This window comes from Rhinolophus sinicus, chromosome 16, assembly GCF_057876585.1.
Source record: "Rhinolophus sinicus isolate RSI-liver-muscle chromosome 16, RSI-T2T, whole genome shotgun sequence".
NCBI lineage: Eukaryota > Metazoa > Chordata > Mammalia > Chiroptera > Rhinolophidae > Rhinolophus > Rhinolophus sinicus.
This window is the reverse complement of record NC_142516.1, coordinates 14,932,804-14,959,966: the sequence shown is the minus strand read 5'-3', so window position 1 is coordinate 14,959,966 and position 27,163 is coordinate 14,932,804. Positions and strand designations below refer to the sequence as shown.

The 27,163-nt window shown below is 40.4% G+C and overlaps 1 long non-coding RNA gene across 1 annotated transcript in view; it reads right to left on the bottom strand.

Moving 5' to 3' along the window:
* The window catches only part of LOC109447154 (uncharacterized), a 240,793-nt gene that overhangs the window by 164,367 nt on the left and 49,263 nt on the right, over positions 1–27,163 (bottom strand). The window contains exon 2 of the long non-coding RNA XR_016019289.1: positions 1,493–1,551. This is a non-coding gene — a long non-coding RNA (uncharacterized LOC109447154). The remainder of the gene's footprint in view (positions 1–1,492; positions 1,552–27,163) is intronic.

Sequence of the window (27,163 nt, the reverse complement as noted above, 5' to 3'; positions counted from 1 at the left end):
TAACATAGATTAGTTGCTCAATAAATACAGATTAAGGAATGGATACATTTTTTTGTGAAAACTGCAGATGAACCCAGTTCTTCTGTGAATATGGAGAAACAACTCCAACAAATTCTCCCAGGCTCAAGAATGCTACTTAGTATCTAGACAGGAGTGGGGTTGGGGGGCTGGGTGAGAAAGGTGAAGGGATTAAGAAGTACAAATTGGTAATTACAAAAGAGTCACAGACATGTAAAGTACAGTATGGGGAATATAGTCAATAATATTGTAAAAACAATGTATAGTGTCAGATGGGTACTAGACTTACGGGGGAATCACATCATAAATTACATGAATGTCTAACTATGCTGTACACCTGAAACTAATATAAAATAATATTGAATGTCAACTGTAATTACAAAAAAATAGTCATGGGGATATATAGTGCAGCATAGGGAATGGAGTCAATAATATTCTAATAACTATGTGCAGTGCCAGATGGGTAATAGACTTATCGGGGTTATTACTTTGTGAGGTATATAAATGTCTAACCGCTATGATAGTTTGTACACTTGAAACTAATAAGAAAAACCTTTAAAAATGCTACTTGGAAGCTCTTTCTCTATATAGTTTATCAAATATTCAGTTGGCACCGCTTATGAGCAAATTCCTATGTATCGTTCTTTAGATGATTCACACGAGTGGATTCAGAATGACTTGTTGGTTTCCTAACAGGTCAACGAGAAGCTCTACCTCAAGAATCTCACAGACACATTGCCAAATTATGGCATCTGGTCTGAAATGGACAATCCTTGGAACCACGTGTTAAATGCTGAAATAATCTGCTCATGTGATACATGACACTGAGGTTTAGAGGCAAGATAAACTAAGACCAACTAGAATCAGTGGAAAAGCTAGATGAGCAGGAGGCAAAGTATGGCTCTCGGGAAAGCGAGCAGTAAGGAACAATTGCATTGGGTCTACTCTGATACAGACACAGAGCTCAGTATCTTATAACCACTATCTTACTGTATGTCTCCCAGCCCTGAGAGACGGACATTTGTATCCCTACTTGGCAAGGTACAAAACTGAGGCTCAGGAGGGTTAAATAAATCAGTGAGTCAATGCAAAAGATACAAGTTATAACCATGCATTGTTTTCAATTCTGCTGCACTGTCTCCTATGGTATAATTAATCATACATACATCACATCGGTCAGTGTATCACTATAAAGATGACCAAACAGGATGTAGAATAGATAAATTACTTACACATTCATACAAGTAACTATGAAAATAATAGGTGATGGGAATCGATCACAAGTAATAGATTACGAAGATGAATGGGAAATGAAGATACATGAATATATAATTGGGTTAGATTGATAGGCATGTATATATTCATACAGGACCACTATCAACCCTGTTCTGTGAAAAGTCAATCTGGCCAGATATAATGTGCTTTGGTGCGAAGATAATTGAGCAATTACGTGGAAGACGTGATCTGCTCCTACCTTCTCCACTGGTTCTCAGGCCCTCTGTCCTTGTCTTTTCTCATCCTCAGTTTCATCATCTGTAAAACGAGAATCATAAAATGAAGCCCAGCCTACTCTCACAGGGTAGCTTTGCGAATCCTACAAGGTAATTGTAGGGGAAGCACCTTGGAAATTGTGACATGCCCTGTTCCCACCCTAGGTTTGACCTGGGTAGTTTTGCAACTTTCTTTGAAAAGAGTCAGTCCCATCTCAGGTTGGGAAATGGATTATATTTTCAGAGGATGCCTGTGTTTGGCTGCTGCCTGCCCGCCACTAATGCATGTTTTATCAGCTTCCACATTGCCTCAACCTTGCAGCTCACTCATACCATTAAAAAACCACTCTGGTGCCTTCCATGTCAGCAAATGGTTGCTTGTCTGTTCCATCTCTTGCACCATCTCCAAAGCTAAGCTCAGTATCAGACCCTTTTTTTGATGCCAGATGATCTGAAAGCAGGAAGAAACATCAGTAGAATGTTTTCCCACTCAAGATCAATATGCCTTTAACCTTTCTTCCCTCTATCCTTGGGGAAACATCTCTTCTTACCTCGCTGGCGTCTGCCTGTCCACACTCCTCTTTCACTCTCTCCTCTTGCCACTCCCCCACCTCTATCACTGCCTGCTTAGAATTCAGCGTGTCTTCCTCTGGCGCTCCTGTGTTAGTCTAGATCATACCAGTTTCTGCTGGATGGCTTTTCCCATACACAGAGTCCCCTACTGCTATGGACCAAAGAAACCAAGGGCTTACTCTTTTATAGCCAGGAGACACAGGTTTGAATCTCGCTCTGTTAGGATGACCAATGTTACCTTAGATAACTGATTTCACCTATCTGAGTCTTTGTTTCCTTTTCTGCAAATTGGGGGCAACAGTATCTGCCCTGCTTTCACCCCCTGCAATCATGGAGCATTTACAACGGAAGAGGCCTAGATTTTAAATCTGATATTTGAACATTTTAGTGGCAAGCAGTTTCTTTAATTTTTTAAATTTAAAAACACATATGGAATACTTTTTTACATGCTACAAAGTACTTTAAATTTTAAAAATCCTGTTCTAATAATTTAATGCTAACGATAGCCTTATATTAGCAATAGCCTCATATTATTGATGAAGAATCAGAGGCAGAAAAATAAGGACACTTGCCCCAAATTATGTATTTAGTAAGTTGTGGCACAAGAACTTGAACCCAGGCACTTGGATTCCAGAAACTGTGATTTTAATCGCGTGCTATGTTACCTGAGCAATTCAGTGATGCTTTCATAGAACAGTAGACGAGTGTCAGGGTTTGGGTGTATATTATGGGGTACACACTCAGTGCTTAGAAGCAACATGCCAGGATAGGCAAGGTCAAGCCGTGGTAATACAGAAACATGGAGACATCTATGTTTCATCCTGCAGAGTGCAGGGAGTGTCTAGACAAACTCTTCAGGGCAGCAGTCGATCCTCTGTTGACCCAGAGAACGAGGACCTGGTACCGGGGGACATTTCTAACATCTCACCCACCCCCCACCATGGAGTGCTATCTCTCCATTAAAAGTAGTGAGCTAGATGGACACATTACAATCAGAAAGACTATTAAAGGCATAGTGCTACACGAAGAAAGAAGCAGAATACAATACAAAATTTAATTCCATTTAAAGTTAAAACATGTGCAATAAAACATTATGCATTTTACAAGAAAACACAAAGGAAGATATATATTGAGAATATTAAAATGGATTTATTTGTATCCATTTTCTATCTATCTGTCTATCTATTATCTGTCTATCTATTATCTATCTATCCATCCATCCATCCATCCATCCATTTATGTAAAGAGGGAAATAGAGGAGAATAGATATATAAGAATGCTATATACCGGTATATATATTACAAAGAAATCAGCAAAGAGCGTTGCTTGGATCAGTGAAGACCACAGGTTGTGGACAGAGAAGTATGCTTAGCTCAGTCCTTTAAAGCAGAGATTGGCAAACTATAGCCCCTGGGCCAAAACCTGCCAGCTGGTTTTGTAAATAGAGCTTTATTAGAATACAGTCACATTCATTTGCTTACATATTTTCTATGGTGGCTGTTGCGATACAATAGCAGATTTGAACAGATGCAACAGGGACAGACAAAGCCAAAAATATTTGCTATCCAGCTCTTTACAGAAAAAAAGTTTGCACCCTAGAGAACAGAGAAGAGAGACCATACCCTACTCCGTGTGTCGGTCAGGGTTCAGTCAAGAAAAGAGGAGCCATTCTATGTATTCTATGTGAGAACGACTGGATATGAAAATTAAGGGGTTACCCAACGACTAGAAGCTCGGGAGCAAAGATTAGGGAATTGCCACAGAACTCATCTTGAAACACAGAAGTGGGTGGTTCTCAAACATTTCCCATGATCCACTATTGCAATTTGCAAGAATCTCTGGGAAGCTCCAGCCATCTGTCTCAGTGTGCAGTAGTGAGAGTACATGGTTTTTAAGAGCTTTCTGGAAAGCCACTGTAAATTTCACGACATCCCAGCATATCTGGCTGCAACTACCCCAGATAACAATGTCTTCTTTTCCCTTCTGCTTTCCAAATTTAGTGCCCCTCACTGGCAAACTTTAAGCTAGAACCATACTGTGCAAGTGGGTTTTAGAAAATGCAGTTTGGCTTTTCCTCCACAATGTAAAGGAAACTCAGAAAGGGTGGTAGTGATGTGAGTTGATGACAGCCAATGGGGCATTGCTCTTTTATTTCCACTGCCCTGAATAGGGTAGGAATGCAGTAAGTTTTTATTCATTCTACTGATACTGATCCAGATATGCATGTGTGTGTGAGTGTGTGTGTGTGTGTGTGTGTGTGTGTGTGTGTGTGGTGCGTGTAGGTGTGTGTTCCTAGGAAGACATACTCATCAATTTTGCTACCTATTGAAGAGCCCCAGGTCCTTCAGAGAGGTTTCAATCTTCCTTACCAATACAGATGTTGTGTTCCTTAAATGCAGAGGACTCTGTATTTTTCCTATACCTTAGAGCTATGCACAGCGTATGACACAGAGTAAGCTTTCAATGAATGTTAGCACAATCAATAATTAAGATAATGAACACACGCAACACTCTCCCCAGCTAAAACAGAAACTATGTATCATCACTTTTAAAAATTCCAGCTACCTATCGTTAATAACATACTCAAGTCTCCATCAAACCCTTTCCCATGTGCTGCAACCAAATCTGTCTCAGCACCGGTGCCGAAAGAGCTTAGGCCATTGTAAAGATAATACAGAGAATGCAAGAGACGAGAGATGGAAGGGGGAAGAGCGCGAGCCAATGGGACAGATTTTGGTCCCTTTTCTCCACCCGTAAGGTCATGTTTGCAGAGCTTCAGCCCTAACTGCCCTGGCAGCTACATGACCCCTGACCACCCCTCATAGGTGCCTCTGCCACCTCCATACCTAGGAAGTCCTAGTAACTGAGAAATAACTGCTGACTCATAACCTCCGTAAGTCACACGCTACAAGACTCTTCTTAGCATCACGAGAACTTAAAACACAGGCTCAAGTCCTGACACTGCCCGTTCTATTTGCATCAACGTTAGAGAATCGCTTGACGCGTCTGCATTTTAGTTTTTCACTCTCTAGAATGGGTGTGCTGATGGGTATTCTAGCAGACAAGCAGACAGAGGTAAAATTATTTGATATAGTATTATATGTCAATAAAATGTAGGCCATTAATATCAGTGTTTATCATGCATTTCCCAGGATTTTATTTGCCAGAGCCAGGAAATTTCAACTCTCGGCTTATATGAGTCAGTCAACCGCTAATTTGGAGACCTAAAAGGTCAACAGTTACTGAATGGTGAGCTGAAACTAACATCTCCCCCACAAAGTCTGACTCAAGCCCACATTTTTTATGAGCTTAATAGCTTCTAATTAACTGGCTTTCTCTCTGTTTTTCCCTTCCCATTTCCTGGGTTTATACAACTCCCTTCGCCAGCTAAAAGCAAAATCCCTGAAAATTTGAACTGAGCATGCCAAGTAGTTCTGATGGCCATAAACAAACTCGGGATTAAGCGAAGGCCTCTTGTGTTTGAGCTAAGTGTTCATTCTCTGGGATTCCAGAAAGCCCCGAGACACTCGTTTCCTCTCCCTTCTCCCTTCTCTGACTTCTGATCTCCTTGGAATGTAATTAAATGGTTAGCAAAGGCCACAGAGTGTGCAGACAACCCACAATTATGCAAATAGGTCAATTTGCATATTCTTCCTGCTTAGTCCATCATTTGAGGAAATCTCTCTTCAGACCTCAGTTTCCTCATCTATGAAATAAAAAGGATGCTTACTAGCCTACCAGCCTTGGAGGCGTTTAGGGAAAAATGAGGAGCTTTTCCTGGGGCATTAGAAAATGCTTCATTAGCAACACTGCTTTAGTTGAAATTTGAAGGATAAGAAAGAAGTGACCACTGGAGAAAGGGGGTAAGATTTTGCAAGATTTTGCTATTTGCTACTGACCGGTAGATCAACTGTCACTACAGGAGAAGGTGAACAACAACAAAAATAGCAGAAATCAAGGCATGAAAACATGAAAATTATGCCACATTCAGATCAGAGAGAACTTTGATATGCTTGGATTTTCTGGTGATATAGGAAGGCAATGGAAAATAAGGCTGGAAAATTGTGAATAAGCCAAACTGTAAAGGGTCTTGAATGCCATGGTAAGAGTATGAAATTTATACTATAGTGAAGAACTATTTTTAAGAGTTTAACTTTCCTTTTAAGCTTGTTTTCACAGTTTAAAGGTATATATAATTATATCTAGTCTTCAGAAAATTACTTTATCAGCTGTGTGAAAGATGTAACATAAAAGTATCCCTCAAAGTGTATTCTAAAGAAACAAATTCAACTAGTTATTAAATGGTGTCACGTGTACATACCTAGACTCTCACACACATGAATATCACGCACAGTAATCCTAAGACAAATAGTTGTTGAAAGAATGAATGAGTTAGAGTTAGTACATTTATTTTCAACCATGCTAATTAAGATTTTTGTTACTGATTTTGTTTGTTTTAATTATTTAACTGCAGGACTTCCAGAACATCCAATGCACTGATGTGCTAGCTGTGATCGCCAAGAAGATCAAGGATAGGTGAGTTTTCAAAATTTTATTTGTCATAGAACTTCTTTCATCATGTATGCCATGGGGAACGGGGTTCAATGGGACATGCCATGGGGAATGTTAGATTCACAAGAGAGATTGGAGGTGATGAGAACTTACAAAGTGCAATTTAGATAACTCAGGAAAGCAAGATGGCACCCGAACAACAATAGTGCCAGACGGGTCAGGGGAAAAGGGAGTCTTGGGGAACACACTATGAAAATAATGTGGATAAGACCTAATGATTAAATGAATGTCAGGAAAGAAAGAGATGGAAGAATCGAAATGATTTCAGGGTTTGTAATCAGGGGCATTGAAGTCTTATGCTACTTATATAACTGGACCTTGAAAAGTAATTTATTTGTGAATATCTATTAGAATTGAAGTGTTTCCTTTTTTCATTACTTTCAAGAAGTACCCAAAAGTGAGAAAAATGAGAATTCCCTGAAATTGGCCCTTACCTGCCTGGTATAACTAGGTTGTGGATATGTATCTGTGCATATATCTGTCTATATCTATCATATATATTTATAAATATGGTTATTTTAACCCAATATTTCCTAAAATATGAAAATAAATGAGTAGCCTTATTATGGTATCTTTACTTATACTTTAAAGATTTTTTTAAAAGTCAAAGAATAGCCAAACATATCTGAGTATATTTATACAATACTATGAAGCTATAAAAAGTCATGTCTTACGAGAAAACTTCAAAACATTTTAAAGAAGAACACCCCCTCCCATAAATGTCAAAAAGAAGGTAAGTTATAAAGGAGAATATACTAACAAGAATTTTATTAAGGAAAACATTTGCTTTATATGCATAGAAAAATGACCATATAGAAACACAACAATATTTAAACATCAGTTTTACTCAGACAAGGAATTAATTGTAACTTTTGGTTTTCTACATTGCATTGACATTTTCAAATGCTCACCCCTTACTTAAGTAACCCCTTACTTAAGCAGAAAAAAAAATGTACTTTCAATGAAACAAATTTTTAGCATTACATAATCATGACTATTATTATTGCCAGAAAATATACAGTAATTTTGACATTCACTTTTCTATCCTTCCTTCTGTTGGAGAAGGCCAGCAAGAGGATGGGACCACTAGGTAACCCACAAACCGGACCTGGGCAAGCGGGCTCCCTTGTCCTTGAAATGTACATTCTGCCCACTGTTCCCATAGCTGGAGCCATTGCAAGGACAAAACCTTGAAAGAGCAATGTGTTGTTGAGACCATCTGGATGGTATATGTGACTAGATCCCATTAAGGCCCTTATAGAAACTTTTAAGATTCTGGCGGGCAGATGTGGAGATCGCCTCATGATGTGACTGCCCAAGACAAGCTCAGTCTGTAAGTTCCCTTTCTTGTTAAAACTTCCACCTACCAATCTGGAACAGTAAGCCTCTTTCTTTGGTCTCTTTACGTCCCCCATGTACAGGGCCAAGTTTTAAATTTCACCCAGGGAACTCCCGAGGTTTGCAAGCAACACCTTCCATCCATCTTCTATCCGTCCGTTTTTCCATCCTCCCATCCATCCATCCATCCATCCATCCATCCATCCATCCATCCATCCTTTAATCAAGAAACACTGAGTGTGTACTGTGTACTAAGCTCATTTCTAGGCTGCTGGGATAGACAGAGCCCTCTAGGCACTGGGACAGACACAGCCCTCTAGGCACAGGGCTAGACACAGTCCTCTGTGCTGTTGGGATAGACACAGCCCTCTAGGCACTCCCAGACACAGTCACGATGGAGGGCCAACATCAACCAGTTCAATATATTCTGGCCTCAGGCTTTGCTGTAGGCAGGAAGCACATCAAGCACAGAAGAAAGGCCATTTGACTATCAAGATATTTGTCAAAAACAGAGTTAGCTATGCAAGGAAGGGAAGCACCACAGATAAATCCTTCCTGTGCCTGTGGAGTAGCTGACGCAGGGTTGGGAAGCGTGAGGCATGACGTCCTTGATGCAGGAGGGAAGCACCATGCTGACAATGACAAGAAATTGGAATAAATGCCAAAGCGAGGACTGTGGGAACCTAAGAGAAATTGCTGTAACTTGAAAAGTCATTAAAATCTTTAGAAATTTAACTTTCCAGAGGAGAAGGAGATAGGATGATTTGAAATGGTGGGTCTGTAGGTGGAAATGGCAACCAGACAGTGCAACTCTTCTTCTGTGTGCACGTGAGTTTGTGTGTAAGTATGTCTTTGGGGTAAGGCAGAGAGGAGGCACTGTGGACAGCTCCGAATTAACGGGTCAGAAAGTACTGATTTGGCCATGAAGAGGTCATCATAGAAATGTCACACATAATGGAGGCACGGAGTAAAACTTGGTTCTAAGGGCCCTAAGATCTCGGGGAATTGGAAACTTGGAAATATCGTTTCAAATGACTGGCATTTCTTTTTTTTTTTTTTCTTTTCTATTAAAAGTTGGAGAAGTTTATTCTCTTGAACAGACTGTCCCCTTGTTCTACAATACCAGCTGAATGGGCTTTATTATGACACACGCGAAGTAAACCCTATTCTTTACCCCTTTGTATTGGGGGATTTGGGGAGACAGTCCATGCTGACATATCCAAAGGTTAGCTTTGAGCTTAGTTGAGAATGGTGGGGCCATGGTAAAGCAGAGATTCAACACCGATCCGTGAACACACACACACACACACACACACACTCTCTCTCTCATACACACACACACACACACACACACACACACACACACACACTCTGTTAGCCCCTTGCCAGGGTCTAAGCCTTGATGCCTAGAAAGGTTTTGCCAGAAACTGAATATAATGTTTTAGAAAAATATTTGTGAACAAAGACCCATTCTAGACCCAAGCAGAGATGTTTGGAGGCCCAATTTGCACAGATTAGGAGGAGGCCATTGTCTCAGCACTACCCAGAGGAGAAGACACTTCAGAAACATTGGGTAATAGCATCCATCCTAGGCCCAAGCACCAGTGGCTTTCAAGGGGCATGTGAACTATGGCCACTTCCCAGAAGACAGGCATTGACAAGCAAGGGCCTCATTGTGATGACTGCAGCTGCCAGCTTGGTTTGTGGACACATGTTAAGTCCTCTGAGAACTCCAAACATCATTAAGAAGGGGTGAAGGGCAATCAGGGTGGGTGAGTCTCTGTAAGAAGGTAACTGAGCGACTGTCATTTAAGCATAAATGTCAACGTGATCACTACTGACCTCCCAGGCTAGGAAAGACCTGGATTTATCAGTTAGGAGTCTGGAGAAGAATGAAGCCACAACTGAACTTTTTATTTTGTACCCCCCATAGAGGCATACTTTTTCAAATCCCGAATAGGCTCTTTTCTCCAGCACCCACTCTTTTGCCCTTGACAATCAGACCAAGTTGGGGAGGATTACTGGCAATTAGTTCCTCTGTTCCCCACCGCCAGGCTTTTTTTTTTTTTACCATCCTAAGAGGTCAGACTAGTTCTTTCACTTTTTAAAAATGTCTTTCTTGTTCAGCTTTGGAATTGGCTTGGGGGTTGGGAAATGGAAAGGAGAGAAATGGAGTGAAAATGTAGGGCAGCAGGTAAGTTATTTACAAACATCTGGGACAAGAGAACAAGGGGATACTTGGTCAAGTCCTTGGAGAGAGCCTTAAAGGTAGATACAAGCCAAAAAACGATCGCTTTCTGGATGAGGGAGTCACCTCTTTTGGGGTAAAAGCCACGTTGCTGAGTTGCTGAAGCGGATCTTTATTTTTTCCTAAAACTCAACAGACAGCATCTTCAGAACCTAATTTGATTTTGATTGATTTTTGAAACTTGAAACACTTCTAAACTAATTTTCAGTATATTACTCTTGTCAACGCTTAAAGATTTTGTCAGGAGGAATTTGCTGAACAGACATAGTAATTTTATTTCTCCTTCTGGCATATCACCCCTAAAGAGGAAACCCCAGGGAGGGGGTGGCTCTGTTACTACAGTAGCTGCTATTCGATATACATTGCAATTACTTTGCTACTATTTTGGGGGCCTTCTCAAGCAGTTCATGCTGCACCCATGGGAGCTGGAAGTCTTGAAATAAGAATCACACGGAAACATCGACTCCTCCTAGGTCAGACCTGGGATATAGAAGAGACTTGAGGCCCAGAAAAGAGATGGGATTCTTCCAAGGTCAGATAGCAATTCAGTGGCTGATCTGGACTGGAGAACATCTGCTCACTTTTAGCCTATTTCTCTCCCCAGTCTATCAAGAAGCCAAGTCTGCCCTGCAGTGGTCATATAGCCCAAGTTGGGAACTATTAAATTGGGATCTATTAAATAAATACATCAGCGACAACATCAGTGGGAAAGAGAGCATCGGATTGCAGTCAATTCTCCAATCAATAGTAAGTAACAGCCACCCTGAAAGACCAGCACAAAGCTGCCCCTTACAAAGCACAGGGGATCGCGTTCGTGGCGTCTCCCCTTTCATCTCACCAGTCAGTGGATTCAGTGGGGGCCACTGGAAATAGCAGTGACATTACAAGATAATAACCTCTGCTCATGCAGACATTATGCCGGGAGGGCTGTCACAGAGTGGTTTTCTTTTACTGCGTTTCACCACCCAGGGTGTGTGGCACACAGACAGATGGATGAGCTCATCTTAACAAATAAGCAATAGGGACAAACTGTGCTGGCTCACCCTGGCAATCTTTGCTCAAAGCAGGGCCTTCCAAGCAAGCACCTGGGTAAAAACATCCGCGTATGCAAAGCAGAGAATTATTCAGGAGGGGCACAGAACTGACGAGGAGTCCTAAAAATATATAAACATACAAAGCCTCACAGCAATGGTAGAAAAGTGTCAGGGCGGTAGCAGTTCTGGGAAAATAAGAGATCTCTGGGATTGGGTTCATGGCAGGTGCTTCCTAGAAGATACGGGGAACGAGCTCAACATGCCCGTATCGAATTTAGGTGAGGCAGAGTTTCCTGAAAGTATTGTCCGGGGCTCTGCAACATCAGCCCCACCAGGGAACTTACTAGAACTGTAAATTCTTGGGTGACACTCCTTCAGCCCCACCAGAGCAGGAACGCTGGATGTGGGGCCCAGGAGTCTGTTTTTAAGAAGCCGCCCCCACGGGATGCTGATGGCCATTCAGTGTGAGAAGACCTGAAGCAGGGAGTGTGTTAGAAGGCAGGGGAACAGAAGCTCAGGCAAAGGTGTTTCTGCCAGCAGTTGTGCTGCAACCGTGAAAGTCAAACACCTAAGATTTAGTGACAATTAGAGTGCACTTCCGTTCCATCACACGGCTCACAGATATTCATCAGCTAGTGCATTTTGTTGTTTTACCACGTACAAAATATTATTAGTGCACATTATTTCAGTTTTATAATTGAAGCACCTAAAGATCAAAGATGCACGGTTCTTTGCCCACAATCACAAGAGCAGTAAACAGGACAGGAAATACAAGCCCTGGACTGTTGACAATTCATCCAGTGCTCACTTCCCTACACCCCGCTGTCTATTTTCCTTTCCTGGTGATGAGAAATATTCTGAAATCTCCCAAATGTTCTGTATTTCCCTAGCACGTGGCTAACATCTTGCATGCCATCGCTGAAGATTGACAGCGACTTTTGGAACCCTCAGTTGAGAATGATTTGGGGCATGCTTTTGGAGTCAGTGGGGAAGTATGCTGCGATGGATTAGTGATGTCTGCTGTGGACATCAAATGGAAGTGGCAGCACATGTGCGATACATATGAATGTCCCTTGCTTTCAAAATGATTTTGGTATTTCTCTCAGTCTATCTTTTGGTCAGAACCCAAGAAGTACAACCTATAGAGGAGTAAGATCTGGTTAGGAGGCTTAAACAGGGATGACCTGATGAAGAGAGAAAGGATTACTCTTGCCTGCCTTTGTATTGCCTCAATAGCCATTATGGTTCACGCTAATTTCAACCAGCTTTCTCCAATTTGAAAAGAAGCTATCAAAAATACTCATACTCTGACTTCATCCCAAATACACTCAACTGCTCTAGAAATCCATGCTTCTAAAACGCTGGACATGTTCTTAATGGCACATTTTTAAATGGAAACCTCATTGAAATATTTATATGTGCCTGGTTTGCCAGCCCTCTTGAATAGCCCTGATACTGTCCTCTTAGGAATGAATGGAAACTTTCCATGTGGCTGGCTTCGTCTTCCTAAACTCCTCCTGCAAAACAGACAATCACAAAGCAAACAAACAAACAAAGACAATACAATCGACCAACCAAAAATTTCTAAAGCATGAAGTGCTTGGAAACGTCTGATTGCTATTGTTGGGTGGGAGTCCCTTGCAAACTTGGGCTGAGTTTTTAATTGCTCTCAGTTGCCACTTTGCACAGAACAGACCAAACCTTTGCCCAAATCATGTGTGACAGAGAAATATTTTCATTTCCTCTAATGCCAGCAATGAACATTAGCTTTCCCTCTGGCTCGTGCTAATTTCTAGGGATTTCACAGCAATTTGGAGAAAGGCCTCTCCCCACGGAGGCCATGGTTTCCAGCCCCTGTTGCCTTCCTGGCACTGCTCTCCAATCGTCCTCCTACCCTTTGCTAATATCGTATCTGCAATCATTACTCCATTTTGCTGTGATTTTAATTAGAGGACATGTGGTATCTTTTAATATTCTTCTGCACATCGAGGCTCCTGAGCACTTGTTACCAACCAACGCCTCAATATAATTTAGAAGCTGTGGCTTCATAAGCAAGTCCTCCAATCTTTTGATATTAAATTTGCAAATTAATCTCTGTTGTATGCATCACTGGTGATTATCTTGGCCTAAATTATGCATCCTTCTTAAAGTTGGAAAACAACAGCCCTCCCCATCTGACAGTAGATCTATTCATATATCCTTATCTCTAAGGAGAAGTTTGTTTTTAACCCTTTCTGGTTAGAAACAGGAGTTGTCATCCCACACATGGCTATAATAAGAGCTAAACTGGTCCTGTGAGTCCTCTCTTAGACCCTCTTGTGACTCCCCCTTGTCTCCAGGAAAAAGCCAAGACCCCATTTATCCTGCCAAAGAAAATGGTTTAAATATCAAATGAGAGTGATATGAGTATAACAGTATTATTATAAAAAATATAGGGTTAACTCATTACTGCATTCTGGGTTATTCTTCAGAGAGAGATTGCATGTTATAGCGGGATGTTCACAGTCTTTGGAATTGGAGGACTCAGATTTACAGCCAGTATTCAATATTTACTACCTACTTGTCCCGTTTCTAGAAATTTGCTTCCCTTTCTCACACCTCAAATGTAATGGTCAGCATTCACAGGGTTACTATGACAGCACATACGAGGTTCTCAAAAGGCAAACTACCTTTCCCTCTAACTTGTCCTCCCAGACATTTACTTTTAAGGTCAACCCTCAAGGCTTAAAGGACTGAATTTAAAAAAGGACCATCAGGCAATGTAAATAAAAATTATTGGAGTATTTGCAGTTTTATTTGTGGAAGTGAGACTGGGAGAAGCAAATAATCTTTACGGACTAAGCGTAAACAAAGAAATCATTAAATTAGATAACTTACCCAGTACCCCTGTATGTGGTGCTGTGGGCTCTTCCAGTTGGGGATGGAATCTGTTCTCTTGGTTTAATCTGGGCTCCTTGGCTCTGGCTTAAAAGTGGACTGTTCAATCTGATTACAATTCTCTTAGCAGTTGTATTGAAGGACCCAAAGGAAGCCACTGTCCCACCAAATCATCTGACACATGATTTTCCAGATAAAAAGAACACTACAATCTGATCCTTTTTGATGTCTGTAACTCTCTATGATTACACAATAACCAATCAGAAGTGGACATAATTTGGATCAATCAAGTCTCCAGACAATTATGGTCTATCCTTAAATTCAGACCAAAATATAACCAAAAAGGGGGATGGATAATTCAAACTACAACAATTCCTTGCTCTTGTATTTGATAATACTGGAAACAGTCATACTTTCCTCTCCTTGGGCTAGGTTGATGCATACGTACCTGTTTATTCGCTAAACAATTCTAGAAAAAAACAAAAAAAACTTCTTGCTCTAGGCAATGCCTGCTCCTGGAAGATAAGACTGTGAACTGACTAAACAGCTTACTTATCAAGATTAATACCCTCATACTCAAGAATTACTCCCAGACCCTCAACTCACTGTGCCCATCAATATGAAACTATAATGTCACAGGGCAGCCGGATGGATCAGTTGGTTAGAGCACGAGCTCTGAACAACAGGGTTGCCAGTTCAATTCCCACATGGGATGGTGGGCTGCGTCCCCTGCAACTAAGATTGAAAACGGCAACTGGACTTGGAGCTGAGCTGCGCCCTCCACGACTAGATTGAAGGACAACGACTTGGAGCTGATGGGCCCTGGAGACACACACTGTTTCCCAATATTCCTCAATAAAAAAATTAAAAAAACAAAAACAAAAACATGAATGTCACAATCTTTGCCCCATCCCAACTAATTTCCATTTTGCACCACCTAACTTAGATTCACCCATCCCAGGCCCTAAAACCTTATATATTTCAGTTTTGAAAAAAGGAAAAGACTGTATCCTTTCCTGCAGTCAAGTCTAATAAACTTAGCTTTTCTTGACTTTTCTAGTGGTCTTTTGGGGAATGAACAGTAGATTCTGTAAAGTACTTTACTACAAGACTAATTATATTTAACTTTTGAAAACTTTAGTTTCCACTTTTTCATTTTTTCCTCTGTTTCCCCAGTAATAATTTGAGTGTTAGGAACTGTCCTAGGTACTGAAAACAGACTGTCCCTGCTTTCATGGAATGTGCGTTTTAGTAAGGAAAGATATATTTTTTGGAAGATGGAAAAAACTAATGACGTCCTTACAGTTCTGATAAGTACGTTAAAGCAAAGTTGCTGAGTCCTGAAACAACATGCCAAAGGGGAACCTCTTTCAGCTGTGTGAGGAGATATTTGTGAGAAGAGCAGGAAGTGCCTCCCTGAGCAGGTAGCAGCTGAAGACAGATAAGTGGAGAAAAGCCAGTGACAGAGTGATACCATGTCCAACAGTTCAATATCAGACAGAGTGAAAGCCAATCCAGTATGACCATAGACAGCAGGAGAGAGTTTCACTAGTGTTAGCCAGGGGTGGTAATAACCAGACTTGTCATACCCGGGAAGCATTTGTGGGTGTAAGTGAGTTGGTGCAAGCTGTTTCATCAATTCCAGCATGTCTGTGATTCTCAGACATGCAGGATCTCACATCTGACATCTGCAGATGTGTCCATGTTAATGTTTCCTTTTGTTTTCTCTTCTGCAGCCATCTGCTCCCACTCCCTACTTTTACCTTGTTTTATTTTATCAAACTTCTCCAACCCCCTGTATTTGTTCTGTTCCCCTTGCTATGCTTTATCTAGGACAGGGCTCCCCACAGCCAATATTCCACCTTAGTTGGATCCTCTTGGGAACTGGAGGACTTTTTGCCTCCCTGGCGTTAAGTCCCTTGGAAAAGGTTTTTAAAAGGACATAGTCAATGAAGTCTTTTTACAGCTTAAGTAACATAATGGATTATTGACTCTTTCAGACTTAAGGTCCCCACTGCTGCCATTAGTGATAAAGGAACTTTTCCTAGTGTACAGGAGTTAATGGGCCTCTGGCCTTGCTCAACTTATTCCTGGAGCAGTTTACTCCCTGGGGAAGTGTGACTGCCTCAACTGCATCTCCAGTTGGGAGGTGATTTCTGCTCCAGGAACATAAAGAGAGTGTGCATTCACAGAATTATTGTAGCAGTTTGGAATTTGGTAGACGCTCATGGCATGTGGCAATAAGATTCATGTTCTATCACTAATCATCAGAGAAATGCAAATCAAAACCACAATGAGATATCAGCTCACCCCAGTTAGAATGGCTATCATCAACAAGACAAATAGTAACAAGTGTTGGAGAGGCTGTGGAGAAAAAGGAACCCTCATACACTGTTGGTGGGAATGCAGACTGGGGCAGCCATTATGGAAGGCAGTGTGGAGGTTCCTCAAAAAATTACGAATAGAATTGCCATATGACCCAGCAATCCCTCTCCTGGGTATCTACCCAAAAAATCTGAAAACATTTATAGATAAAGACACGTGTGCTCCAATGTTCATTGCAGCTTTGTTTACGGTGGCCAAGACATGGAAACAACTAAAATGTCCTTCGATAGATGAATAGATAAAGAAGCTGTGGTATATATACACAATGGAATACTATTCGGCGGTAAGAAAAGATGATATAGGAACATTTGTGACAACATGGATGGATCTTGAGAGTGTAATGCTGAGCGAAATAAGTCAGACAGAAAAAGCAGAGAACCATGTGATTTCACTGATATGTGGTATATAAACCAAAAACAACAAAAGAACAAGACAAACAAATGAGAAACAGAAACTCATAGACACAGACAATAGTTTAGTGGTTACCAGAGGGTAAGGGGGGTGGGGGCTGGGAGATGAGGGTAAGGGGGATCGAATATATGGTGATGGAAGGAGAACTGACTCTGGGTGGTGAACACACAATGGGATTTATAGACGATGTAATACAGAATTGTACACCTGAAATCTATGTAATTTTACTAACGATTGTCACCCCAATAAATTTTAAAAATAAATTAAAAAAAAAAAGATTTATGTTCTTCACTCCACACCTCCAGGTTTTCTGTTACAAAATGTAATGCAGGAATTAAAAACTTTATTTTAACAGACTAAACCTTTATGTGCAACCCATTCTTATTCAGAATCCCAGGGTATAAAACAGACAAAAGCAAAACAGTTCTGCTGAAAGCAGGGGGAGGCCTGAGCCTACAGACGGGATATCCACGGTATTGCTGACTCCCCGGAATTACTCAAGGACCTGAGGTCGAAAGAATCCTGCTTGACTCTGGGCTGGGGCCATGTGGTCAACTACAGAAACCAAAAAACCCTCCTACAATAAACGCTTAGGAATTCTCAACCAAGTGATGCAAACTTTCTTCTCAAAGCACATTCCAGCTTGTCAGAACAAAAGGAAAAGTCTCCCATTGCCATGAATTAAGATGGAACTACAAATGAGAATAGAAATGTGCTGGGATTGACGGTGGCCCCTCAACTAGAGACTGGGGAGTTTAACACATATTTAGATAAAGTAGACGTGACCTTGAGCTCACCAGGAGTGAAGATGAGAATTAGTTCTAAGATCTATTAAAGTGGCACACGTGGAAAGAAGGGGCTGTATAAAACCATCCTTCAGCGTAGTATAAATTCATGCTGTATAAAAACATGCAAAGTATAAAAACATGTCCACATGTCTCTAGTCTCCGGGTGCAAAAAAAACCCAAAAAACAAAACAAGCCCTCCAAGAATCTATGAAATTAAAATCATAACCCTGCTTCACTCTGAGGTGTAGGGTATTAATTTACATACCTTTATGATTTGGGAGGCTCTGAGATTTGCTACTAACATACTAATGATCCCCAGTCTGTGGGCTTTTCTTGGGCACCTGGAAAATTCCAACACAGTTCTGCTCTAGAATGATATGCCCTCAACTCAGGCTGCACAGGAAGAGGAGTTGATAACCCTAGATCACAAGAGGAAGTGATCCAGTATAAGCACGAAGCAACAGATGCGAGAAACAGCTGACAGATCTGCTACCACTTCAATGAACAGAACCATATGATGTAAACTATAGAACAGCTTTAAATAAGGACATACGAAGGGAATTAAAGCCATAAAACATGACTAAAATATGATGAAAAGTAGCAGGTAGATAAAAATAAATATTAATATAGTCCTTTGATGTCAAATACTTATTATCCTGTTAGGACAGCAGTTTAGACACAACCAAAAAGAGAACTGAACAAGACTTTGGCTCCTTTTCTGTAAACTATGAACCAAGCCCTGTTATGCTGTCTCAGTTTCTCCCATGTGCTTGAAAATGACCAGGGCCAAGGAGACCTCCATCAGAGCAAGGACTACATCCTGCGCACAGTCTTGCAGGACTGTTCTCAACCGTCCACTTCACAAGAACAGCGTTCTAATTATTTGATGTTAGAAGGCTTCTATAACTTCTCCTCAGAAACACATGCCCACCTGCTAACAAACTTGGAAATGTTAAGGTCCGTCTTTGATAAGCATTGGTCTTTTGGTTTAGCATTTCTGGCTTTTGAACAAAACATCTCCTTGTTTACAACCTGTTCTGTGAGTTTTTTAATGGACAGAAGTTGCATTAATATCTGGATGGACAAACTCAACGGTTAGCAAAATGTCCCATTCCAAGTTTGCTATCTGACTCAGGCAGGCAAAAACTGCTAAGCTCTGTCAAATTTCACACTTTTCTGAAACAGTCTCCTAAACCAACCAAATAGTAAATATTGTGCATTATTCTATTTAATCTTAACAACAAGCTTCATAATTAGGATATATATATATATATATATATATATATATATATATATATATATATATATATTTTATAGATAAGGAAAGTGAGGCCTGTGGAGGCCAAGTGAATTATCCAAATTTAGACAGATCCCAGTCTTTAACACCAACAGCAAAGCTCATGTGCTGAATCATTAGCCTGCTCTGTATGCCTTTCCTTGAATTCTGAATCATGATTAGCGCTTAACCAAATTGAATGTTGAAAATCCAAGCACCCATGTTGGAGTTACAAGATCGCGTGCAAAATGCATTTGATGATTTGTTCTTTTGTTTTGTTTTATTTTTCCCTAACCCAGTAGTAAGGAACAGAAACTAACAGGAAAATTCAAACCTACCAACTCCTACTAGGGTCAGCTGTTCTGATAAAATGCAGGTGGTATTTATTTATTTTTTAATGCATACACATTTTAAGAAAGGAAAAAACTGTATTAAAATTGTAATACTCAATATATACTGATAATAAAAGATGAATACAAGTCATGTGTATACATGCTTTGGCACCCCCAGTATATTTGACCCCCTGTACCCACTTCTACCACCCCTACCCCCATTATTCTTTGGTAACCATTAAACTATGTCTGTGTCTCTGAGTTTTGTTTGTTTCTCTTGATAATTTGTTACTTTCAGTTTTATATCCCACTTTTGAGTGAAATCATATGATTCTTGAAAAAAAAAATGCAGCTGCTAGAAACTCTCAATTCAAATGTAAACCAAGGTTCAAGTCATGGCAAAAGTGTGTCTCTCCCAGGCTCCTCTGAGAGGTCCTTAGCTATACAAAACAGTGGTTGTGTTTAAGGACGTTGAGTTGCATCACCAAAAAAGAAGCATTAGGGCAAGGAGGACATGGGGATTACAGAAAACAACTTCCTTGTCAGGGTAAATGTAAGTAGTAGAAAGGAAACAGAAAGCACTGTAGAGTGTGGCATGGGAGTGACACTGGGTGCAGAGAAGGCTCTACTGCAGGGGAATAATGAAAATTGACCTTCAGGAGTATGGCTCTCGCTCGCTCGCTTTCTTTTTTACCCCAGCAGCAAACCATTTCTTGGTCTCTGTTCTCATTCTATTGTATCTCCAGGACCAAAAGAAGGAAGAATGAACTAGCCACGTCTTTACCACTCTAGAGTCTTCCAGGATTTTCTTTTTGTTGAGTTTCTATTAATATTACTCATTTCGTCATAATCATCACTGCTAGTTTATCCAGCTATGATTTTCTGAGCCCTCTGCTCATTGCACAGACATGCAGATGTATTGGTGCATGTGAACCTAGCAGTTTCACAAGGTGTTACTGTTTCCCCTTTATAGACGAGGAAAATGAGGTTGCAAGAGGTTACCTTGCAAGTGCAAGGACTAGGATTGGAAATCAGGTCCTTCTTGCTATGCCTGACGCTCTTACCCACTAGGATATATCACTATCCACCTCAACAGAAGCCAAGGCACCTTAACAAAGATGGGGCTATGGTAAATTGTTTTGAAAAATATCTGGGTTAATATAATGAAACTGCTTAATATAATAGGAATTTTAGATTGCCCTAAAAGAGGATTGAATATAAAATAGTTCCCAAATGTATTTGACTACAGGGTCTTTTTTCACAGCACATATCATATGACAACTGTTCTGGAGAACACACATCGGGAAATGCTTTCATAGACTGATATTTCATTGGAGTAAACTCCGCTTAATTATTATTGCCAAAGTGTAGGTGCTCACAGAGGGCAAAACCAGGCAATCAAGCCCTTCTAGAATATTATGTTGGCCAGACTTCTCTCTGCCTGCATATGTGATGCGCTTCACTGAACATCTGGAAAAGACCTGTCTTCACGCAAATCCATGTTGTGTGAGAAATGTTAATGGCACTCACTCTTCTCTTCCCAAGAAATTTCATGACTCTCTTTCTCACTCTCCCCCACGCCAAACCCCACAGCAACACTTTTATTTAACCAGAGACATTTAAGAAGAGTCACTCAATTGGTATCTTTCAGAGTCCTTTCTTTGAACTCAACTTTCAAAACTAAAATGTGTGAAAAAGTTACCAAAAAAAAAAAAAAAAAGGCAAAACAAGTTTACCTTAATAATTTTTATATCAAAATGAGAAGAAGAAATTACCAAGCTTCTCACAAGTGGCCAGAGATTTCTAGAGTAGCTTTCCTGACCTGGACTAAACCTACAATTGATATTCACACGTTTCTGCTGTCTGCATGCTTCTCAGTGTATCAGCAATTATCATCCGGGAGATAATCAATAAAGAAATGAAATGGAAGACAGATTGACTGAAGGTGGAAAAATGGAGAGACGTCTCCTGACAGATGTGGAGAAAGAGTCAGAAATGTTAAAGGGAAGCAGGGTATGGTCTTTGTTTAATATTGGACCTGGGATACAGCCCCTGGAATTTTCCTGCTTTTTAACAGTCTGTTTGCAGACCACGAGGAGAAGAGGGGAAATTCTATACACATTGCCTTTTGAGGCTTCTGAGTTCTTACAGATGACACAGTGACTTGTGGACTCTGAAATCATAAAATCAGTAGTACAAGTGGCCCTGAAGATTTTCCAACATAGTGATTTTAAACACTGTGTTCCATGTTGCCATAGGAGAGGGGCAAAGGGACGTCTGGAGATAAAGGCTTCAAGGCCCCATCTTTCACATCAGTGAAAACAGCCCTATGTTCCTAATGGGGGGGGGGGGGATTAAAATGTCACTAAGGTGGGACTTCTACCCAACATGGTGCTTGGAATTCCTTTCATTATCTCTGTGATCTGTATTTAACACCTGAAATGTCAAAAAGTTGTGTGTTATTTGTTTGTTTTTGTTCATTTGTTTGTTTGTTTTATTGAGTGAGTATGGAGCCATATTCAAAATAGAGGCTGGAGGAAATACAAGACTTAGAGGAAGTGGAATTTGACCAAAGGAAGTAGAAGCTCCAGGCTTCTTGGTAACTGCAGATAAAACCAGCATAGGGGCAGCACGATGGGCATTTCAACCCTGGATCTGAGTGCCAAGTGGACATGAGAAGGAAAGAGCGGGTGCAGGTGGAGGGGTGGTCAGGCTCTGTGAACCCTCCTCGCTCCAGGCCTTCAGAACAAGCAGCTATCATTAGGGAATCAACCCCCTTCTAGAATACTATGTTGGCCAGACTTCTTTCTGCCTGCATATGTGATGCGTTTCACTGAACATCTGGAAAAGACCTGTCTTCGTGTAACTCCATGTTGTGTGAGGAATTTTAGTGGCACTCACACTTCTCATTCCAAGAAATTTCATGACTCTCTTTCTCACTTATTTTTCCTGAAACACCCCAGGAACATTTCTAGTTAACCAGAGACATTTAACACAGCCACTCGATTGGTATCTCACAGAGTCCCATTTCCAGGTGGGAGACAAAGCAGAATCTGGAGAGATCAGCGGGAGAAGCCCTTCTCCTGCTGCTACGCCCCATCCATTTCTTAATCTTCTTGGAAATAGCCAGAGAAAGACCTTACTAGAAGCTTTCACCCTTAGAAGAGTCTCCTGCTGGGCTTGAAGTTAAACTCCACTGTAAACATAAGCGTATAGGCAACTGTTCCTAGATACATGATCATGAGTGCTATGACAGGGAAATAACAAAAAGGGAAAAACATTCCAGTGAAAAGGAAGGTGGGGATTTCATGAAGCCAAAACCAAGAGGCTGCATAAAAGAAGGAGCAGGAGCTCTTAGTCATGAAATGGAAATGGTTATATAATGGCAATAATAATATTAACAACAGAAGAGAGAGACTGAACGGTACAACAGACAGAGTTAAGGAGAAATTGGTGATCTGGGAGAACAGGCTGTAGGAATCTCCCAGAATGCACCTCTACCACATGAGCTGTATCCCTGTATCCCCTTCAAGAAGGGCCTCAAAGCCGAGTGGCTAGGCTGCACTTAGCTGGCGGTACTCATTGCTGGCTTCCTAAGTGGCTACCTCGGCTTTGCAGTCAATGCATGCTATTCTCAGGCCAGCCCCCAGCCAATGATGAAGCAAAGCATGGTGATGTGAGGCTCCTCTAATGAACTATCCTTGCTCTGGAGTTCCCTTTTGGGCTGGCAGGGACTGTCAGGTAAGTCCCCCCAACCTAATCCTGCCACATCCTTTTGCTAGCATAAGTCTTCCTACTCATTACAATTTCCGTACTCCTAATTACACTGCAACAAAGTTGCTACAGCATCAGCAAGGTGTAAGGAGATGAAATGTATAAAAGAGAAGCTAAGAAGCATGGCATATAGATACACGGGAGTGCTAGGCAGAACATGTGAATATGTTAAAAAATAAATTAAAATAAGAATTTTATATCTAACTAAATTATTTGAATATGAAAGGGAATAGCAATATTTATAGATACACAAGGACTTAGGAAGTCATCAGCAAAAATATTTCTAAAGAATGATTATATATATATGCTTATAGAATATTGAATACAGAAGGACATAATGCTAAGTGATATGAGTAAAGAAAAAATAACACATTGGTGCCTAGATGAGATAAGAAAAAATATATATATAAATGTATATATATAATGTATTTTCTATAACAATCTGGAATTAGTATTCCAGTTCTACCAAGTGGTGGGAAATGCAGATAAGAGCACAACTAAATTTTGTGTCTTTAAATAGATGGAAGCTATAGATACTGATTAAACTTGGATGTTGTTAGAAAAAAAAGTCTATAAAAATTTAGGTTAAAAAAATTAGAAAAACCATTAAAATAATAGAAACACAGTATGTAATACCAAACTAGAAGAGAAGAAAACAAGAAAGAAAACATTATCAATTTAACAGAAGCAGAAAAGGGAGAATTAAAAAGAAGAAAGTGGGTAAAGAAAATAATAATAAAGAGAGCCAGGAAGATGCTACTTACAAGTAATATTTCTCTCAAAATAAAAAGAAAAAAGCATATACAGAACATATAAACCAAAAAGAAGTTTGGACAGAAATAGTAATATAAGTTAAATGAAAAGTTAGGGCTATAAATGGAGAAAAGAGAATATTTCATGTTAATAAACCTGACAATACACCAAGAAGGTGAAACATTTATGAACTTTGTCTCTACCTAACAATATAGACAAAGTTCAAATGGAGCTTCAGCAAATTCAAAATAATTGTACATTATACTGACTATATTCTCTGATAAAAGCAATAAAATAAGAAGGTTGATTAGTAAAATCTCAATATCATGGACAACAATTCTTGTTATAAAAAATGATTCTGTTGTGGAAAAACCAATGATTTGACCCTACGTTACTTTGAGAGCCATTAAGAACTACACACACTATAGTGGGTGGGACAAAGCCACGTGATGGAGTTTGGAACCCAGGTGCGCAAACTCACACAAGACAGCAAGATCCAGCAGCTGGAATTCTTTATCAACAAAACGCGACTGGTGAAAATGTTTTGTTCTTGTTGTTGTTGTTTGTTTTAACACATTTTTTGCGGGAAACGAGTAAACTCGTCATATCGCTTTTTATACCAAAGCGCGGGAGACGAGAATAATACATATTTTGCACCTCTTTTTAAACTAAAACACTGAAAGTTTCATAGAAAAATATCAAATAGATCGAAAGATATGAATATTTTACGGAAAGTCTAATTTTGGCGAGAAAATGTCAAAAAAGCCCCGCATTACGACGCGATTTGGCGGGAAAATGCCCGCTTACAAAGTTAATATAAATTGTATAAAGGTAAAACATAAAATAAAATGAAACAAGCAAATAAAGCCCAAACTGAGAAAATCCAGATTCTGCTGTCAGTGCTGTGTTTCTAATGTGAACCAAGGCCCCCTGATTGGAGTGCGGGGCAAGAAGCCTGGAAGAAGGTTAAACCCGGAAAAAAAAAAATCAGCATGGGCTCAACATGAGTGCTCTAGTTTCATAGCCACTCTCTATTAATCAGGACAATTTGTGGGATAATCCTGATTAATAGAGAGGGGCTATGAAACTGGAGAGCTCATGTTTAAGTTAAAGGACCATTTTACCAGTCCACAGTGCCACCAAAGCAGACGTGTTTCCTTGTTAGGCTTCTTGCTACCAGTAAATTCTCATTCTTTCTTTTTTCCTTCATGGACACCTTTTTCCCATAGAAGGCTCAAAGTTAGAGAGCAGTGGGGTTAGGGTGATTAACAGTGTTACATGTTCTAAAAGGCGAAAACAAAAGAACAAAAAAGTAATTAGCAATGGGGAATTATTGTTATCTTGGCCAGAGATCAACCTCAGAAAAGAGGAGACATACGCCATGCTTTGGGGAGTTAGAGGAAGTACATGGGGAGGATGTACAGGCGAGCTGCTAGATTTTTGTTGGAAAGGTTAGGCTGAAGAGGGGATAAAGGACTGGAATAACAGGTTATAATGGGGTCAGACGGAACCTTTTGAAAATTATGAAATGTCCTGTGTATTTCTGAAGCATGAGGGAGAAGATGTAATAGGTAGATGGATTTAATCTGGAAGCATCTGGAGATGGGAAGCTCCAGTACAGTTGTAGACTGGCCGTACGAGCATGTGAAAGATCTAAGAGAGAACCATGTGTGGGAATCGGTAACAGCACGGCCGTGCTGATGGCTGGCTGGCTGAAGCCAGGAGAACTTGGCTGTCTGCAGGTTGCGTAGTGAAGTAACTGTGAATACCCAGTATTTACAGGCTCACTCCTATCACCGTGAGCATCACTGACATCTTTCAGGATCACAGAGGGCCATGGCAACCCGTAAGCTGCTGCTGCTGTCCTACACGAGGGTAATGGGCAGAGGCCATGACATATGTGCATGTGTGTGCACATGTGAACACACACACACACACACACACACACACACACACACATAGGATGAAAAGAGAAGAGTACTCTGAGTTTCTGTCCTGGGAAACGAATAGAAAAAAAAGACATGGGTTGGGGTGACAATGTGTTTCAGCTCTAAAATAGCAGCACAGTAACCTCTACGTATGGAGTAAAGAATAAGCTGGGGGCGGACACGTGCAGAAGGGTTTTATGGAACTCTGGGAGAAGAGATGTTCAATGAGATGATACTGAGTTAGAATTTACGAAGTCTAGTGGCCTACTGTTGTGACTTCCACTAGCTACGGCAAGTCACTTATCCTCTCTGTACTTCATTTCTTCACTTGAAATACAGGAGACTGGTCGGACTCATCCCCGAGGTCCATGAAGCTCATTCTGATTCCTGTGCTACTGCTTAATTAACTGTGTAGCTTTGGACTCGTTTGGACCATTTTGCACTTCTCGTTACACACACACACACACACACACACACACACACATACAAACACATTTTATTTTGGGTCTATTCAGCATCAATATGACAATCCTATGAGGATGTCATATGTGTCAATCATTTAATGAGTGAATTATATGCCAAGCATTGTGCTAAGCACTACCTACATTTTAGTTTCTTTTTTATTCTGACAATGACCCTGGAAGACCTTTGGAGATTGATATTAGGATGCTCCTTTTTAGGAGCAAAAACTAAAGTCTAGTGCAACCTGCAATGTAGGAAAGATCCAGAATTCAAAACTGGGTCTTCCTGGTTCCAAAATCCATCCTTTAAACCAGTTGCTATGTTAGTTTGTCAGATCACAAAATGAGATGAACTGCAATTCCTTTCATTGGCGTATGTTTCAGCTGTAGCTGAAGACACTCAGTGACTCAGACCTTTTCCTTACCAAACTGTACAAGTCTGGTGGTGTACCAGTGATGACGAAGAGAAAGAAATATGGAACCCCTCACAGAAACATTTATCTGACAATCCAGTGTGAAGTAAGTTTCCCAGACATATGTAATAGATAAATATATCCCTTCATCTCAAATGAGAGTATCTAGTGAAAAATATCATTAGTGTGAGCACGGGACTAAATGAAAATTGTTCTAAATGGGCTCAAATTTATATGGATACACACATTCAGTAATTTCATGGAAAATTGCTTCCAAAATTACATCACTAGAAGGGATCCCTATTAATAATGCTCCTTGAGGCCACATCAATTCCTTTAGGATCTTTGCTTTGTGCAATTATATGCGCTAGAAAGCATCTGGCTTCTTAGAGGTAGACTTAGTAATGAAAACATAGTGGGATTTTTAAATAATGACTCTAAGATTGCTATGGCATGCTCTCACAACCAAAGGAAGATATGTCTCCAGTGAGA